The sequence below is a fragment of the Lynx canadensis genome, chromosome A2 (assembly GCF_007474595.2).
Source record: "Lynx canadensis isolate LIC74 chromosome A2, mLynCan4.pri.v2, whole genome shotgun sequence".
NCBI classification, from domain to species: domain Eukaryota; kingdom Metazoa; phylum Chordata; class Mammalia; order Carnivora; family Felidae; genus Lynx; species Lynx canadensis.
Genome location: NC_044304.2, coordinates 99,346,621 through 99,367,601, shown reverse-complemented (window position 1 = coordinate 99,367,601; position 20,981 = coordinate 99,346,621). Strand labels below are relative to the sequence as shown.

The window sequence follows — 20,981 nt, the reverse complement described above, 5'->3', positions numbered from 1 at the left end:
TTAGGTGAGGAAAGAGGAGAAAACTGATGCCAACATTGAATTGACAGAGGGGATGGACTATTTTATGCCAGTCTGATCATCTCTCTTGGTGTCACTTTCTCCCTTTACAAAATAGAGCAAACCACTTCTGACTTGCCTTACCAAACAATGTTGAAGCTAAGCTAAGAAAAATATTTGTTAAACAATTTTCAAATACATGATTCTATCCGGATGTCAACTGGGAGATGTAATTACAATACCTAGATTGACTTGCCTACGAGTCTGTGGCAGGGCTTTTGTCTTTGGAAGATGAGAGCATAGACCAATCATCCAGACATTTGATTTGAATGGTTTTTTCTCTAGTGGGGATAGATTGCCTGTAAGCCATCATTTGGTCTTCCTCTCCAACAGTGGAATATACTTGCTTAATGGCTGGAAAGGTAAGCTAAACTCCTACTAGGAGAAATAAAATGCACCAAAATTTCTGACACTTGTCTATTAACAGCAAACTTTAACCAAATGAGAAAAAGAAATTTGATAAAACCTTCTAGTCAAATGCTCAACTAAATCTGATATAAACTCTTGAGAATCTACAGTACATAGGCACTTGCATACTTGAAAGCAGAAGTGAAAATGTGAAAGTGTAAGCAAAAGTTTTAAGTCTGTAGGCATCAGTAGCTTATCCTAAAAGGATAATCCAAAAGGACAAAGATTGTTTTACTACTTGGGAGTCAGAGAAAACTCATGCTCTGTAAATGGATTTGGTGGTGCCCAGTGAAATGGCCGGCTCACTGATTTCATAGTACTACAGAAAATTTTAGTTGGGAGCCATTTCTTCAAGATCATTAGAGTTGAGAAACTGAAGCTCTTCTGAACATGATGTTTTGAGGTAAACATCACTCCAAAATCCCAAATCTATGGGATACGTAAAGTATATTTATTGCGAGGCCTCAGAGGCAGGTTGTGGGTTGTGGTCAGATTCACACTATAAGGATAGGAAAGGTATTTCTTCTTCGTGTTTAGGTGAAGATAACCATTTTTCTTTGTCACTCTCACCTACCTTCCCATTCCCATTAAATAATTCCTTTTAAGATACTGGGAAGGAATCAAACTCCAACTGATCTTTAAAAAGCAGATTAGAAATACAGCAATTATTGCCTGGATAAAGAGATAAGAAATGTTTCTAACAATCAAGTCAATTTATTTACTTGCAAGAGGCTCACCTGTGTGACAAGCACAGCTTGGTGCTTTTGTAAAGTCCTCTAACTCTCTTCTAAAAGAAGCCGTATTTAAGCAATCATCCATTTATACCGGCAGATAACTGCACACCAAGCAACACTTTGTACTTCTCTGAGAAAATTTGAAAGAAACAGATTTTCCTAAAATGGGATTTCAGTGATATTTTGGGTTAAACACAGTGCTTCTATTGTTTCTGCAATTTAGAGTCTTTACTACCAGTGAGCAAAGACAATCAATGATTCCAGAGACTTTCACAAGGCAGATAATGCAGATGGTATTTCATACTCTTGCATGTGCCTCGTGAATAACTTCCACAGGGCTAATTAGTCAACTGTGTACTACACTGTTGAAAACTGGGCATATTAACAAGTAAGCTACCCCCCGGAATAAATAATGTTTCTTGGATTCAAGATGCATCGAATAATTCCTGACTGAAAGACTGAGTTGCTCTGGATAGAAAGTTGATGTAAAATGTAGGACTCTGAAACCAAAAACCTGACTCTTACTTAGCGATTGTTAACTGTGGTTTTTCAATGTAAGCTTTGTATACACAGATTAACTTTGTTTTCTAAGTGTTTCCAAAGACCCTGGAAAACTAAGAATTAAGTTCTCCCATTCCTCAGAAACCAGCAAACTCTTCCCCAAGCTCAACACCTATTGTTTGAAAATCTACCACACAGTGGCCTTCATCATCTATGCCAACAGATGTGAAGATGCCCAGAGACCTTCAAATATTTGAGCTACTGAGTCTCATGGGGGCACCAGGAAGGGGAGGGAAAATGGTTCCGGAATTCCAAAGGTCACTGCTGGATTGAAATAATGAAAATCGCCCACATGTTGAAAAAAACTCAGACGTGATTACTGGAAAATCTGGCAATCAGGCCAAGGAGCTAACTGTGCCTAAAATTTCATTTATATTCTTTAAGAGAGAGAGAGAGAGAGAAAGAAAAGAAGGTGTGCCAGGGTGAGAGAGAAATAATTATTATGCTCTTCAGCCTTCGGGCTACCACAATTAACAAGTTCAAACATAAAATGATAGAAATATTTACCTTTACCAAAGGGGATAAAGTATGAACTATCACCTACATGAGCACTCATTTCTGAAACAAGTCTAAGAAATTATTTTAAGTGATTGAAGAAAGTGGGAGTTAGAGCAATTTATTTTTACAACAAAGGAAGACTATGATATGTATTTGAATTATCTTTCAAGGCACTTATTGTGTCTGATAACAATTTCCTTACAATTATTTTATTCTAAGGACAGCTTTTCTTTCTAAAATCTCTCTCCTTACTCTTCCCTCAAAGGTGCTAGGACTGTGTGGTGATGGTAACATGATTATATATGTAAAAAGATGCACTTTCTGCATAAAATAAACTAGACAATTACATATCATGAATCCGCTTTGATCATTTTATTCTGGGTTATTTACTAGGTGACATAGAAGCATCATGGGGTAGTATGGAGGCTCAGTTATAGGTTGGCTCCAACTGCAGGATCTTGGGTAAGTTTTCCTGTATTTATTTTTTTACCTAGCAAGCAAACATAGGCACTGGAGAAGTGACAGGCTCTGCGTATGTGCTGTAGTTACACAGAGATGGACACATTACCCTCATGGAGCTTTTAGGTAATTTCACTTCAGTATGCTCTGTTCCAGAATAGAAGCCTGACCTGGGGGCTTCTAGGAGGGTCCAATAAATGAGTGCTGAAGGTGGAATGGGGTCAGGAGGGAAGGTCAGGGACAGTTCTTCAGAAGATGTTAAGACTGAGACCAGAAGCTTAAGAAGGAGTTAGCTAGTGGAAGAGCAAGGAGGCACTGTGGAAAGAAAGCTCTGGACAAAGACAACAAGCATATGTGAAGACCTAAAGGCACTTGATCTGCAAATACTGTCTGGGTGACGTTTTAACTCGATGTATGTGTTTTAAGAAGAAACATGCAAAGTTTTGTCTTAGAACTTTGTCTAGAATCTTTGGAGACAAATAGCAGAGATGATAAACTTATAGCTAGTATCTGTTGTAGTGATCCATGATTCTAATTCAGCTTTCCTCTTTTTAGTCCAAAGCCTTCTGGAAAAGTACACGGGTGAAAGCCTAAGGCTTTGCTTAGAGTGACAAGTGGGAACTTTTCAGATTACACCAGCACCCCTGAAGCTATGAGGATGCACAGACAGGCTTCCCCAATGTCTGATGCATCTTCCAAAATAAACACATATTTTAGAGTGATGGTTCTAAAATTTTAATGTGCATAAAAATTACCCAGGGTTTTTGTTAGAATGCAGATTCTGATTCAGTATTTCTGGGCAGGCCTGAGATTCTCTATTTAATGCTCCCAGTATGATCCCTGTGATTCGAGGACCTCACTTTAAATAGTAAGGTCTTAAAACACTTAAGGAAGGCCCAATTTGGGGAGATCAATATCCTTAAAGTTTCAGTATTTTGAATCATTTACTTTAAAAATACATTCTCTTATTCTCTTTCCCTCTCTGTCTCTGTCTCTGTCTCTCTTTCTCTCTCATATACACACACAAGCACACACATGAACATACTTTAAGTTCATCCTGTTGACTATATATGTAAATGTGCAACCATTGACCAACTAATAGAGAATGTAACAACTATTCTTGTTATTCTTATCAACCTATAAATGGGTTAAACAATATCTTGTCCATGATCACCCTTTTTAATATTTGCACACATTTTTTTGTTATGTTCTAGTGTAATATTGAAATGTCAGAGCAGAACACTTAAATATATGTTACCTCCAAAATCTAAGAAAATCCAGCTAGTGTTGGACCTGTTTCTTCATGAGGGGCGGATCAAGGTGCATCAGTATGTTTTTCTTTTTTTTTAAGTTTACTTATTTCTGAGAGAGAGGGAGAAAGCACAAGTTTGGGGGGTGGGGACAGAGAGAGAGAGGGAGAGAGAGAATCCCAAGCAGGCTCTGTGCTGTTAGCTAACAGCACAGAGCCCGACATGGGGGCTGATCTCAGAAACTGTGAGATCATGACCTGAACTGAAATCAAGTCAGACGCTTAACAAACTAAGCCACCCAGGCTCCCCTCAGTATGTTTTTTCTTTAGAAGAAAATATCCCAAATGATCCAGGCCGTGACTCGTAGAAACCTCCCCACTGGGCAGGACCCTGAACTTTCATAGATTTACTTCCCTCTCTCTGGCACACATGTCTCATTAAGGCATTTCAGGGCTTGCTTTTCCCACTCATAAGATCCAATTAGTATAATTTGTTTAGATCCATTTAGTATAATTTATCATCAGATAAAGAGCTGGAGTGATGTTCTGTGGGATACCAGTTCAAATAAGACCCCTGAAAGAATGATTTAGAGTTATCTATGGATTTTAAGTATTACCCTTGCCTGTATTTTGTCCAAATATCCCATCCAATCATCAGAGCCCTACTCCGTCTCCCAACTAGTCTCTCATCTTAGCAAATGAGAACCCGGTGACCTGGTTTATGGAAATTAAGTATCAATTTCAACACTTAAAATCAAGCCTTGGCCTCATTGGGGCCATGTCTGCCCTGCAGCTCCTGAAAGAAGGAAATAAGGAACACAGAGGCTTTCTGGTTCTCCAGTGCCTTGGGTTGGAAATTTCAGACTTTATGCTTATCTTCTTACTTACACTATCCCAGAGCAGTCATAAGTAGTCATTCCACCTCATCATCTCCAGTAATCACTACTGTCACCTTAGCAAGTATGTGCTGTAGCCACTTTGTCTGCCTTGATCTATACCTTCATATCAATACCACCACTGGTGATAATCTGAGTGACCATGATGCCACTGTAGGCCATGGATTACCAGTGTTTTTCTATACTCTGCCTTTTATCCACTCTTCAGTAGGAGGAACTCATCTCAGAATCCCATTTTGAGGATCCATTTGTCACCGTCCATACCTGGTACCAATTACTGCCTCAGTCAGAGTCCAGCAGTAAGCACGGCATACTAATAGGGTCTAACAATAATTTAAAACAAGACTAATCCAATTGTCATCAGAGATGACCATCAATCTGTGCTGGCTGGAAAGAGCCTATATTTTCTTTTTTAACTATATAGTATTATCTTGCACAGGTAATTTTTATAAACCATCTAAAATTCACCTTTTATATCGTACAGATTTTTCTCCATAGAATAACCCAGTTTGCCATCAACCTTCCTAAAAATCCGTTACTTCTCTACTGCTTTGTGATGCCACCTTTATCATATATCAAATGCCCACATATGCAGATGTCTGTTTTTAGGCTCTGTATTTTATTCCATTGGCCTATTTTTCTGTTGCATTTATTATTCTGGTTGTGTAGTGTGCCTGAATATCTGGTAGGTGATTCATCCATGTACATGTCAGTTCAGTTTATTAAGTCCTTTAAACAACACACCATGCTAAATTACCAATTGATGATTTAGAATTGCCACCTAGAGAAGGTGAATCTAGTTATCTTCAGGACTTCTGTCTTGCTAAGCAAGGTGTACAAGTCAAAGATAAGTTGAATTACTCATGTTGTCACATGTGATTTTCCTTCTTTACCCTTTTCCACATAGTGCCTCCATCTCCCCTCTCAATAAATATTGGTATGGGCTGAAATTATTTCCCATCTCCACCGAAGTCATATGTTGAAGTCCTAACCCTCAGTACCTGAGAATATGGTATATCTGGAGATATGGGACTTTAAAAAGGTAATAAGGGGGCGCCTGGGTGGCGCAGTCGGTTAAGCGTCCGACTTCAGCCAGGTCACGATCTCGCGGTCCGTGAGTTCGAGCCCCGCGTCAAGGCTCTGGGCTGATGGCTCAGAGCCTGGAGCCTGTTTCTGATTCTGTGTCTCCCTCTCTCTGCCCCCTCCCCCGTTCATGCTCTGTCCTCTCTCTGTCCCCAAAAATAAATAAACGTTGAAAAAAAAATTAAAAAAATAAATAAATAAAAAGGTAATTAAGTTAAAATGATGTCATTAAGGGGGGTTTTAATTAAGTATTACTGGTGTCCTTATAAGAAGAGTAACTTTAAACACAGAAATGTATAGAAGGAAGAAATGTGAAGAAACAGGGAGAAGTTGGCTATCTATGAACCAAGGAAAAGAGCCTCAAAAGAAACCTAACCCTGCTGACAACTTAATCTGGATTTCTAGTCTCTAGAACTGTGAGAAAATAAATTTCTGTTTTTTTAATTCACCCAGTCTGTGGTACTTTGTTATGGCAGCCCTGACAAACTAATGTTATTAGATACTGAAAGAATATTGATTTAAAGGAGTGTAACCAACATTAGCCTAATGTGCTTGCCCTGTCTAATCTATGGCTCCAGTTTTGGCCTTTTTTCCCTGTATTTTTCATCAGCTGTATTTTTGCCATTCCTCCATCTCTATCTGGCACCTGTAACTCAAATGTTCCAAATCTAGGTCATGGTATTATTCTTCAATTGTGCTAATCTCTGGTGGTATCTCTCTTACAGAGAGAGCTAGAAGTCACCCTAGACTTCTGCTTCCACCCTTCTGTGCATCCTTTTGAATCCACCTCAAGAGTTAGTTTATCCTGATTATTTCAATCTTGGAAACGTTTCTTGCCCCCTAACCCCTTCCTATCCCAATTAACATTGTGCTGAGTCAGGCCTTCATTATTTTTTGCCTGGACTTTGCTGAAGATATACAGTTGGTCTCTCTAACTCCATTCTCTCCATTTCTCAATGGAGATATTCCAATATGTTCTAAACATGTCTGATCATATGACTTAGCCCTTTCATAATTCCATTATTTAAATGAAAAAGTTCTAATTCCTTAGCCAGACATTCAAGACCTTTTATAATGTAGATAATTTGCCAGTTCAACTTATTACCACATCTCCCTCTTGCCAAGTACCTTCTATTTCTGCCACACCAATCTATTTATACTTCCTTCAATACAAAACACATTCTCACAGCTTCATGTTTTTGGTTGTGTCAGCCTCTGCCTTCAATATCTTTCACCCCCTGTGTTATTTTAAGACTCCACACATCTTTTGAGGCCCACATAAATTGGTATTTTCTTCAAGAAACTGTCCTTAGTATTCCCAGTTGTGATTGACAGTTTCATGCTTCATATTCCCAGCTGTACTTTTTGAATCCCATTTCTTTCATATTTATCACATTTTATTTTATTTTGGTATCCTTGGCCTTCTCCAGGAGGTGGAAAGCTCTGTGGAGTCAGGGACAATGCTTTGTCCATTTTTCTATACCCACCCAATATACAGCATAGAGCTTTATATATTATAGGTGATCTATAAATATTTGAGTGAATAAAGACAGTTTGCCATATATCAATGTCATAAGAGTTTTGAATTTGGAAGCATGTCACCATTTAGTTAATTTCAATCCATTTATTTTGTGGGAAATATGGTTTACTCATTCACAGACCCAAAATATTAAAAGGCTCATTTCTTTTTTGGCTATAAAGTAGCTCTTAGAAAATATTATGAAAAATAAAGTGGAAATTAATCAGCGAAGAGAAAATTAAATTTTCCTTAAAAATGTCCTCAGAATTAAAATTGAGAGAAACCATTCAAAAGGCAAAAATGTAATTGCATTTGCCATATATAAGGTATTTCTAGTAATATTTTATGGTGATTGCCAATCTTCTTAGGGCTGAGACACAGACTGTGGAAGGAGTAGGACCACTTTTTCTGAATCTAGAGGAAGAGCTATTTGGAATTGAAAGTGGCCTTACAATTTGAGAGACTCTATAGCAAAACATAGAGTATTTGAGAAGTGGCCAACATTAAATAGAACCAAACCTTTCATTATCTTTACCCTCTTCTCCAATTATTTTTGAAAGCAAGTCTGCTATAAGTACCATTTACTGCTCAGACAGGATGCTGTGGAGTCATGGCCTAACCCATTAAACACTTCCAAGTTGTGGGATCCTTATGCCTTTGATTTTGTTGTTGTATTTTTATTTCTTGTTTTGTTTTGTTTGTTTCTGTTCCCACCTCATAACGTAGAGTCCAATTAGGGTTGGCGAAAACAGATGCTGTTTAATTTAACAATCTTATATGACTATAGTGTTTGCTTTTTAAGGATTCCCCAATGATGCCTATAGAGCCCTGGATCTTCAGAATCCCAGATTTGAAGAAAGCTTACTTTATAAGTTAATTCAGCTTTATGGAGGAAACATATCATTTATTTTGCTCTGACAGCATGAGGTCTGAGTACCTTCACTCCCTAGTAGTTGATAAGGCAACTCTTCACTAGATTTATTAAATATCAACAAAGACAATCTCTTTTAGTAGTGGTTAAAGGAAGTCTAACCAGAAAATTTCATAGGAAAAAGTAAAATATTTGACATCATCTACTTACTCAGATATAATCCTCTCCACAGATGCAGATTCCATTTTTCTACCCAAGTTTATATTAACTGTAGAATAAATAAGAAAATCTTGTTGATGGGAGAAAATCCAAATAAAGCTATAATCTCACATGATCACCACAACAGCCTTATGGGGTAGATATTGGGTAAAAACCATATGAAACTGCTATTTGTGTAAATTAAAAAATGATTGACATTAGCAATTTAATGTGGTTTAAACTTTGTTATTAATATCTCCATTTTACAGATGAAAAGTCTGATGTTTAGAGGTCAAATAATGTACTGAAAATCACACAGCTGTTAAGTCACAAAGCCAGACCCAGAACCTAGAAAACTAGGTATGTCTGCCTCCAAAGCCTTGTTCTTCTCCTCCAGGCTGTACTGCCAGGTAAGGAATGCAATTAGGCTAAGTGAGAAAGGTGCATACCTCACCCTGTGGCCTCTCATTGACACAGCAGAGAGATGGGTAGCATTTCTTTGTTGTAGTTATATTTATGACTCATAAAGACAGATCTAGACTTGTGCAAGTATATACATTCTAGTTTCCTCCCGTATGAGCTTTAACTGTGTTAAATAAACAATGGTGTTACAGCTCTTGATCCATGGGGATGAAATTGCTTAAGGTACGGATGGCAATGGTTTTGAAATATGTAATGTTTTAAGTCACCAAGCCTGTGACTGGCTGAAAGGTTCTCACACTGCCTTTGCTCTGTCTCATATGTTTTCCCTCTTACAGTATAAACTGCTCAAGCACAGCTTCCCTTTTCCCTTTGAGACTCCTTCTCAGTCAGCCTAAATAAATGATTACTGACCTTTAGGACAATGGTATAAGGCTGGAAATGGTGGTGGCCCGACTACAGACAAAAAATATTGCTGCCTAGATAGAGCAGCTCAATGAAAAAAAGTTATTATATGCACATAACTCCTGCTTTGAGTAAGGCCCACTGTATACTTCATTTCAGTAGTTTTAGTTTCCTTTTTGAAGCGTTGCTTTTAAATTCTTTTCTCTTTTAGTTTGGCAGCCTTGTAGCTACAGTCAATTCTCTCCACTCTTGCCCCAGGCCTATTAGAATAAGGGCAATTGATTTATGCATCAAAAGTCTGATAGTATATAGAAGGTCATTCATTGAGAACTAAGGAGCCTTTAAATAGTGGTGGTCATGCAAATTAGTGTGATTGCTGGCCCAGGTCCTGAAAGAAATTAAGTTGAACTGAATAGAAACCAAACTATGAGAAACTTTGATTTTAAATAAGGTTTGAAAGTATACATTTTCATCCTGGTACCAGATTTTTTTTTTCATGTCACTATCATAAATTCTACCAGCTGGATGAAATTAATAAATGTGTATAATAGGGCTATAGAGATTGGTCGGGGGACGAGTTTCTGGTAATAGCATTGTTGGCAGGAAGACCGAAGCTTTCAGTATTATCTTCATTGTTTTTTTAGACAACAAATGATTTTGAGATATACCTTATTATTAGTTTTTAATTCTCTCATACCTGCTTCCCTCATCCCTGAGACTAAGAGAAGGAACAATGAATGGAAGCTTTCTCTGGGGCCAGGATTCCTTTGACTTTGATTCTCTGTGCTAGTATGGCCAGAGTTTTGTTTTCTTTTTTAAATTGATATATATTTGACATATAACATTATGTAAACTTAAGATGTACATGTTAATTTGATAAATTTATATATTGCAATATGATTGTCATTGCCATGTTAAGTTGGCACTTCTACCAGGTCACATATCATTATTTCTTTTCTGTGGAAGAAATAATTACAATCTAGTTTCCTAGCAAGTTTGATGATTATAATACAATATTGTTGCCTATTTTCACGATACTGTACATTACATCTCCAGGACTTATTTATCTACAACTGTAAGTTGTGACTGGAATTATTTTTAAAGGTGCAATAGATTGTTTCCCTTAAAACTGGTCTTTCTCTGCCTTTGGCTGTTCTGTTCTGCCCCACCTCTTCCAACAATGGATACCTTGGGCAACTGACAGGGCGAAGCCAGAGAAGTTCTGGACTTGTGCTGTGAATAACAGGAAGTGGTGCAAGATACCTTTGGCTAATTCCTCTGAAGTCCCACCCCCCTCCATGAATTTCCTTGTCCTATTTCTACTTGGCAGTCACTGCCCAGGATCTCAAAGAGATGGTAACTGGATTTAGTGGGACTTCCCTAAATCCCAGAGTCATGATATTATTAAACTCTCATGATTCTACTTTCACATGCATGTTTGTATCCTTAAGTAAGAAATCACTTAATTTTGTGAACTTCTGAACTCTATATAATCTGAATTATACTATATGTATGCTTTCATGACTTGCTTTTTTTGCTCAGCACTGAGTTTCATCCATTTTTATTGTTATATAAAGTTCTACTGTTTGACCTTAATTTTTATATTCATTCTCCTGATGATAGATATCTGTTATTAAAACATATATTATATATTAATATATTAATACTCCATTAAGATATTAAATAGAAAGTATCTAAACAAAATATTTTCAGATTTCCTTTATGCCTGAAATGGCCATCTGCAATTCCTAGTTAAGATTTTTCAACTATAATCTCTTAAAATTATTGATAATTATCATCAGCAAGAAACTTCATCATAAATTTGGCGACAGAGACTTTCTAACCATTTTTACAACAATATTATCTTAAGAATCTGGTAGCTATCATTTTCTTTCATTAACAAATGTAATATCATGGTTCTTGTTATTTTGTGGCAGTACAGAGGGATTTCTAATTCCGTTGAGGTTTTCGCAAATTTGTAGATTGTTCAGGTATTATCATCATAGTTGTCATTTTGAAAGTATACTAATGATGTGTTGCTAAAAGACACATCAGACAAAGACAAAGAAATATCCTCTGTAGTGAGTTGAACATGCGTCCTCTCAAAATCTATGCCTACCAGGGATATCATTATGAACTTGTTTGGAAACAGGGTCTTTGTAGATATAATTAATTAAGATGAGGTCATCCTGGATGAGTGTAGGCAGTAAAATGAATGACTGGTGTCCTGATAAGGAGAGGACACAGAGAGACACACAAACAAACAGAGAAGGCCATGTGGCCACAGAGGCAGAGATTAGAGAAATGCAGCTACAAGCCAAAGTTATGTAAGGATTGCCAGAGTCACCAAAAGCTAAGAAGAGGCAAAGAAGAATTCTTCCCTAGAGGCTTCCAAGGGAGCATGGCCTTGACAACACCTTAATTCAGACTTGTAGGCTCTAGAACTGTGAGAGAATAAATTTCTGTTGTTTTAAGCTACCTAGTTTGTGATCATTTATGGCAGCCCTCAGAAACTAAAATACCCTCTGTGAATGAAGATGAATGAGATGTACCTCATGGAGTTTGTCTTCTAGGAGACACTCCCTGGTTTCCTGGCTTCCATACACTCAAGTAGCTGCATCTTGGTTTGTATACCATACTCCTTAGGCATTTAGAGAAGTGTCTATTCATGTTTTCTGCCCATTTCTTCACTGGGTTATTTGTTTTTCGGGTGTGGAGTTTGGTGAGCTCTTTATAGATTTTGGATACTAGCCCTTTGTCTGATATGTCATTTGCAAATATAGTTTCCCATTCCGTTGGTTGCCTTTTAGTTTTGTTGGTTGTTTCCTTTGCTGTGCAGAAGCTTTTTATCTTCATAAAGCCCCAGCAGGTAATTTTTGCTTTTAATTCCCTTGCCTTTGGGGATGTGTCAAGTAAGAAATTGTTGAGGCTGAGGTCAGAGAGGTCTTTTCCTGCTTTCTCCTCTAGGGTTTTGATGGTTTCCTGTCTCACATTCAGGTCCTTTATCCATTTTGAGTTTATTTTTGTGAATGGTGTTAGAAAGTGGTCTAGTTTCAATCTTCTGCATGTTGCTGTCCAGTTCTCCCAGCACCATTTGTTAAAGAGACTGTCTTTTTTTCTATTGGATATTCTTTCCTGCTTTGTCAAAGATTAGTTGGCCATACGTTTGTGGGTCTAGTTCTGGGGTTTCTATTCTAGTCCATTGGTCTATGTGTCTGTTTTTGTGCCAATACCATGCTGTCTTGAGGATTACAGCTTTGTAGTAGAGGCTAAAATCTGGGATTGTGATGCCTCCTGCTTTGGTCTTCTTCAAAATTCCTTTGGCTATTCGGGGCCTTTTGTGGTTCCATATGAATTTTAGGATGGCTTATTCTAGTTTTGAGAAGAATGCTGGTGCCATTTTGATTGGGATTGAATTGGATGTGTAGATAGCTTTGGGTAGTATTGACATTTTGACAATATTTATTCTTCCAATCCATGAACACGGAATGTTTTTCCATTTCTTTATATCTTCTTCAATTTCCTTCATAAGCTTTCTATAGTTTTCAGCATACAGATCTTTTACATCTTTGGTTAGATTTATTCCTAGGTATTTTATGCTTCTTGGTGCAATTGTGAATGGGATCAGTTTCTTTATTTGCCTTTCTGTTGCTTCATTATTAGTGTATAAGAATGCAACTGATTTCTGTACATTGATTTTGTATCCTGCAACTATGCTGCAGTCATGTATCAGTTCTAGCAGACTTCTGGTGGACTCTATCGGATTTTCCATGTATAATATCATGTCATCTGCAAAAAGTGAAAGCTTAACTTCATCTTTGCCAATTTGATGCCTTTGATTTCCTTTTATTGTCTGATTGCTGATGCTAGCACTTCCAACACTATGTTAAACAACAGCGGTGAGAGTGGGCATCCCTGTTGTGTTCCTGATCTCAGGGAAAAAGCTCTCAGTTTTTCCCCATTGAGGATGATGTGAGCTGTGGGCTTTTCATAAATGGCTTTTATGATCTTTAAGTATGTTCCTTCTATCCCGACTTTCTCGAGGGTTTTTATTAAGAAAGGGTGCTGGATTTTGTCAAAGGCCTTTTCTGCATCGATTGACAGGATCATATGGTTCTTCTTTTTTTCTTTTATTAATGTGATGTATCACAATGATTGATTTGCGAATGTTAAACCAGCCCTGCATCCCAGGAATGAATCCCACTTGATCATGGTGAATAATTCTTTTTATATGCTGTTGAATTCGATTTGCTAGTATCTTATTGAGAATTTTTGCATCCATATTCATCAAGGATATTGGCCTGTAGTTCTCTTTTTTTACTGGGTCTCTGTCTGGTTTAGGAATCAAAGTAATACTGGCTTTATAGAATAAGTGTGGAAGTTTTCCTTCCCTTTCTATTTTTTGGAATAGCTTGAGAAGGATAGGTATTATCTCTGCTTTAAATGTCTGGTAGAACTCCCCTGGGAAGCCATCTGGTCCTGGACTCTTATTTGTTGGGAGATGTTTGATGACTGATTGAATTTCTTTGCTGGGTATGGGTCTGTTCAAGCTTTCTATTTCCTCCTGATTGAGTTTTGGAAGTGTGTGGGGGTTTAGAAATTTGTCCATTTCTTCCAGGTTGTCCAGTTTGTTGGCATATAATTTTTCATAGTATTCCCTGATAATTGCTTGTATCTCTGAGGGATTGGTTGTAATCATTCCGTTTTCATTCATGATTTTATCTATTTGGGTCATCTCCCTTTTCTTTTTGAGAAGCCTGGCTAGAGGTTTATCAATTTTATTCTTTCAAAAAACCAACTCTTGGTTTCGTTGATCTGCTCTACAGTTTTTTTAGATTCTATATTGTTTATTTCTGCTCTGATCTTTATTATTTCTCTTCTTCTGCTGGGTGTGGGGTGTCTTTGCTGCTCTGCTTCTATTTCCTTTAGGTGTGCTGTTAGATTTTGTATTTGGGATTTTGCTTGTTTCTTGAGATAGGCCTGGATTGCAATGTATTTTCCTCTCAGGACTGCCTTTGCTGCATCCCAAAGCATTTGGATTGTTGTATTTTCATTTTCGTTTGTTTCCATATATTTTTAAATTTCTTCTCGAATTGCCTGGTTGACCCATTCATTCTTTAGTAGGGTGTTCTTTAACCTCCCTGTTTTTGGAGGTTTTCCAGACTTTTTCCTGTGGTTGATTTCAAGCTTCATAGCATTGTGGTCTGAAAGTATGCATGGTATGATCTCAATTCTTGTATACTTATGAAGGGCAGTTTTGTGACCCAGTATGTGATCTTGGAGAATGTTCCATGTGCACTCGAGAAGACAGTATATTCTGTAGCTTTGGGATGCAGAGTTCTAAATATATCTGTCAAGTCCATCTGATCCAATGTATCATTCAGGGCCCTTGTTTTTTATTGATTCTCTGTCTAGATGATCTATCCATTTCTGTAAGTGGAGTGTTAAAGTCCCCTGCAATGACCACATTCTTATCAGTAAGGTTGCTTATGTTTGTGAGTAATTGTTTTATGTATTTAGGGGCTCCTGTATTCGGCACATAGACATTTATAATTGCTAGCTCTTCCTGATGGATAGACCCTGTGATTATTATACAATGCCCTTCTTCATCTCTTGTTACAGCCTTTAATTTAAAGTCTAGTTTGTCTGATACAAGTATGGCTACTCCAGCTTTCTTTTGACTTCCAGTGGCATGATAAATAGTTCTCCTCTCACTCTCAATCTGAAGGTGTCCTCAGGTCTAAAATGAGTCTCTTGTAGACAGCAAATAGATGGGTCTTGTTTCTTTATCCATTCTGATACCCTATGTCTTTTGGTTGGCGCATTTAGTCCATTTACATTCAGTGTTATTATAGAAAGATATGGGTTTAGAGTCATTGTGATGTCCGTAGGTTTCATGCTTGTAGCAATGTCTCTGGTACTTTGTCTCACAGGATCCCCCTTAGGATCTCTTGTAGGGCTGGTTTAGTGGTGACGAATTCCTTCAGTTTTTGTTTGTTTGGGAAGACCTTTATCTCTCCTTCTATTCTAAATGACAGACTTGCTGGATAAAGGATTCTCGGCTGCATATTTTTCTGTTCATCACATTGAAGATCTCCTGCCATTCCTTTCTGGCCTGCCAAGTTTCAGTAGAGAGATCAGTCATGAGTCTAATAGGTCTCCCTTTATATGTTAGAGCACGTTTATCTCTAGCTGCTTTCAGAATTTTCTCTTTATCCTTGTATTTTGCCTGTTTCACTATGATATGTCGTGCAGAAGATCGATTCAAGTTACGTCTGAAGGGAGTTCTCTGTGCCTCTTGGATCGCAATGCCTTTTTAAAAATACGGAATGCTTCACGAATTTGCGTGTCATCCTTGCGCAGGGGCCATGCTAATCTTCTCTGTATCGTTCCAATTTTAGTATATGTGCTGCTTAAGTGAGCACAGGAGTATTTTCTATGAACAGTTATTCTATCATTTTGGGGGAATAGAACAAAGCTGACTTTTCTTTTATTCCAATCTAGGTCTTCATGTGTTGCTGTTCTCAGTTGCAGTATGTTGGTATATCCTGCTTGCAAAATCCGCTTGTGGAAGCATATGAAGCTTATTCCTTTGACTTATCATAACCTTATAATGACCACATTTGCAGAATCTTAAATCAGAATATATGATCTAAAAATATTACTATGTATTTATGGACTAAAGAATAGAATCTTGGAAATTTTAACTCTTATGGAACACTTCTATGTGCTTGTCAGCCATACAATAATTGCTCAGTAAATGTTAGCTATCACTGTTACTATTATTATTGTTGTTGTTCTTACCTATGCCAGGAGAGCTTTAGGTAAAACTAGGATGGAAAAAAAATGTTGGTTGTCATCTTCTCTTTCGTTTTTTATGTGGTGTCCCCTCTCTTAGGTCACTGAGCCTTCCAGTGAGATCTAATTCCCGGTACTGTCCTTGCAACGACCAGGGTCTGTACCTTCATTTTCTCCTCCCACTTCATCCTATTCTTCTTAAAATGTTAGTGCACATGCCTCATGTCCACTAGGCCTCTTTCCTTCTAAACTAATCTGAAATCAATAAAAGCCAAGTCTACTTAATGCTAACTGACCATGCAGTACTTAAATTTAACAGTACTCTTGAGTGTTCCAGTTAAGGAAGTGTTTAATATGACAGGTATAGTGATACAATAAAGCCCCTGTGTTGCGCATTTTCAGGTGAGAATAATTTTTAGTATCATGGAGGCATAATCCACAGAATATGAGCAAAGATGAGATAGGCTATGAAAAGATGATATATAATGATAATAATTATTATTATATTTCCATTTTACAGATGAGAAAATTTTTTCTTAAATGTAAATGTTCAATTTGTCTTAGGTTACACAAAAATTCAGCAGGAAGTATTTGCATCAGCCCTCTAAATACAGAGACTCTGATCTTACACACAAAGATAGTGAACATAAATTAGTGAGTAAGGTATGCATGGGACTCTGAACCTGGCACAAAGAACAATAGGGAAGAAAAAGCATAATAGCAGTGGTTAAGGTAGAAAGCCTTGAACAATAGAAAATGGGCTTCTAGAAATTCAGAGGGTGTTTAAGAAGCTGTTTATTAATATGCTATTAGCAAATAACGTCTTACTATGTAACGGCAAATGTGAAACCTAAGAATGATACAAGAGAAGCCCATTGTCACCACTGTGACCTTGAGCCGAGCCACAGGGGCCTGGAAAAATTTAGTTATTCCTTAAAGGAGGTATTAATTGTTACTTAAGAATCACATACTACTGAAGAAACACATGTATTATAATCTGTTAGCTGTTCATGTCCATTCCTTAATTCAATAGTCACCTATGTAGGTATGCCAGTTTACTAGACACTGTTGGGAATCCAAAGACAATAGAATTGACTTAAGCCTAGTAGTAGACTATACAGTATATAAATCAGATAAATATTTGGTAATTTTTTATACTTTACCCATGACATCATGTGTATTAATTTATTTGATTACATTTTTTAAAGAATTCCTTTCTATTGTTGTTAAGGGAGAGACATCTATGTAGATCTGGTTGTATCTGATCATAATATCTAAGTTTGGAATAACTCATGAATTAATCTACCAGTTACAATGATATCTGTAACAGGGAATGCCCCTGCTTTAAGCATAATCAGGTAACCTAATTTCATGTAGGCAGCTTCCTTTTTTGTTTGTAGGAATGTAGGCATTGGTTCTTTGTATTCCTTTTGAATGTTATTTCAAAAACTATTTGTCTGCACCATTGGGTGCTCCATTATTCACGTGTTTTAGCCATACAAACAAAGTTGTCACTAACCTTACAGCTACTGGGGGCTGTTGTGACTCTGGTCTTCTGAGCTTGATGAGCCAATTTGATAACAGAAGGGAAAGTAAAGGCTCCACTTCTCTACTCTCCTATCCTTCACTATAGTTGATCAAAGTCCCTTCTGCTGAACAATTTATCAACAGGGGGACTAGTTTGCATGAAATTGTACAGTGAATGATTGAGAGGTCAGTCTCTGAAATTCAAGTCCTGGCTTTGAAACATACTAGCTGTGTTACCGTGGCAGGTTATGTCACCTCTTTAAGCCTGGTTTTCCTTTTGTATGAATGTAGGTGCAATAGTATATCTTAAAGGATTGGAGTAAATATTAAATAGGATAATGCATGAAGAGTGGTAAAATACATTATCTGGTATTATTTTAGTGTTAAATAAATGTTGATATGAAGATATGACCCATGTTGTCCAGTCTTATTAAGTAGTATAGCAATCTAAGCCTAAAAATGTACAAAAATCTAATATGCTCAATTTCTTTACATATATTTGATAAGCCCTTTGAAGGGCTTACCTACTACTAGGCTTAAGTGAATTCTATTGTCTTTGGATTCCTAACAGTGTCTAGTAAACTGGCATACCTACATAGGTGACTATTGAATTAAGGAATGAACATGAACAGCTAACAGGTTATAATACATGTGTTTCTTCAGTAGTATGTGATTCTTGAAGATATTTCAAGAGGACACATAGCCTTTAGCAATACTTCTTAAACCCCTTTTTCTCTCATACCCACTCTCAGTTACTTGACTCTCCTTAAGCTCCTTCTTCAGCCATAAACAAAGAACTTCTCTTCTTTTCAGTCTTTTTCTCCCAATTCTGAATCACAAAATCCCAAGAGAAGACACTTCTCTGGGAGATCTAGGGAATAAATTGAGTGGGCGAAATAAAAATTCTCTTAGTGGTTGTTAAACATTCACTGTATAATGGTGGTAAAATGGCCAGCACACTAACATACAAAAATCACTTTTTCCCATAAATTTTACCAATTCTGATGCTCTTTTAAAAATTATCATTCATTCACACGTTGTTGTAAGTTTCCATAGCCACATAATTGGATTACTGACCTAATTCATAGGAATGGCAGTTTGGATGGTCAGGAGGGCAGGTAATTTTGGAGCAGAATGCTCCAAATGCTCAGTAATAATAACAAAAACATCATTTGGTGTTGGGAAAATAGGACAGCTATGTGAAAAAGAATGAAACTGGACCACTTTCTTACACCATACACAAAAATAAACTCAAAATGGATTAAAAACCTAAATGTGAGGCCTGAAAACATAAAAATCCTAGAAAAGAGCACAGGCAGAATTTCTCTGACATGGGCTATAGCAACATTTTTCTAAATTAGTCTCCTGTGGCAAAAGAAACAAAAGGAAAAATAAACTGTTGGGACTACATCAAAATAAAAAGCTTTTGTCCAGCAAAGGAAATAATCAATGAAGCTAAAAGACAACCTACTGAATGAGAGAATATATTTGCAAATGACATATCTGATAAAGGGTTAGTATCAAAAATATATAAAAACTTATACAACTCAACACCCAAAAATAAAATAATCCAATTAAAAATGGGCAGAAGACATGAACAGAAATTTCTCCAAAGAAGACATACAGATGGCCAACAGACACATGAAAAGATGCTATACATCACTAATTGTTAGGGAAATGCATATCAAAATCACAGTGAGATATCACCTCACACCTGTCAGAATGGCTAAAATCAAAAACACAAGAAACAATAAATATCGGCAAGGATGTGGGGAAAAAGAAACCCTAGTGCACTGTTGGTAGGAATGCAAACTGGTGCAGACACTGTTGAAAACAGTATAGATGTTCTTCAAAAGATTAACAATAGAATTACCATATGATGTAGTAATTCCACTAGTAGGTATTTACCCAAAGAATAAGAAAACAATAATTGGAAAAGATATATCCACCCCTATGTTTATTGCAGCATCATTTACAATAGCCAAATTGTGGAAGCAGCCCAAGTGTCCATCGATAGATAGATGGATCAAGAAGATGTGTGTGTGTGTGTGTGTATAATGGAATATTACTCAGCCATAAGGAGAATGAGATCTTACCATTTGCAACAACATGGATGGATCTAAAAAGTATAATGCCAAGTGAAATCAGTCAGTCAGAGAAAGACAAACACTATATGATTTGACTGATATGTGGAACTTAAGAAACAAAACAAATGAACAAAGAAAAAACAGGCAAACCACAAAACAGACTCTCAATTATATAGAGAACAAACTGGTGGTTACCAGAGGGGAGATGGGTGGGGGAATTGATGAAATAGATGAAAGGAATTAAGAGTACACTTATCATTATGGTCACTAAGTAATGTATAGAATTGTTGAATCACCATATTGTACACCTGAAACTAATAGAACACTGTATATTAACTATACTTGAATTAAAAATTTAAAAATAACACAATTTAAAGCATTATGTACATTTGAACTGCACTTTATTTATTTATTTATTTATTTTTAATTTTTTTTTCAACGTTTATTTATTTTTGGGACAGAGAGAGACAGAGCATCAACAGGGGAGGGGCAGAGAGAGAGGGAGACACAGAATCGGAAACAGGCTCCAGGCTCTGAGCCATCAGCCCAGAGCCCGACGCGGGGCTCGAACTCACAGACCGCGAGATCGTGACCTGGCTGAAGTCGGACGCTTAACCGACTGCGCCACCCAGGCGCCCCTGAATGCACTTTACACTTTTATGAGTGTTTTCACATAAATTACCTTATCTGATTCCCCACAAAAAAATCGTGTGAAGTTGGTGGAGTTTGGATAATTGTTTTCCTTATAATAAATGAGCATATTGAACCAAAGGGGACTGGTATCATGTGAGGGCTTCAGACAATCAGAGTCAGATGAGAGCCCTGGTCACCTAGAATGAAGGTGGATAGGCGGCACAGGAAGGGAGGGCCCCTTTAAGAATTTGCTCTGCCATGGCCCTCAGGAAGAGTTCATCCCATTTGGAACTGATGACTTAGCTTGTTGATTCTTACAATATATGCTTCCAGTCAATTTGTGGACATCTTAGATGTCAGCACCATAATGGAATTTTATCTGCAAAACTCATTAGTCTATGACAGAAAATTCTATTAACATTTGCCCTTCTTCTACTGTGATGTAAAAAAACCACAAATGAGTTAATCAAACAAAACCTCTTTTTTTTTTTTTTAAGAAACAGGAAAGAGTTTCTTAGGTTGATTTTTAATAACTAGGGATTGTTAAATATGTCTGTTGTGGTTTTAGAGTACAAGGA

General features: G+C 37.1%; 1 non-coding gene across 1 annotated transcript; it reads right to left on the bottom strand.

The window, feature by feature from the left end:
• Positions 1–15,676: 15,676 nt before the first annotated feature.
• LOC115509567 lies at positions 15,677–15,783 on the bottom strand. Its single transcript, XR_003967431.1, has one exon. It is a non-coding gene; the product is annotated as a U6 spliceosomal RNA (small nuclear RNA).
• Positions 15,784–20,981: the final 5,198 nt, after the last annotated feature.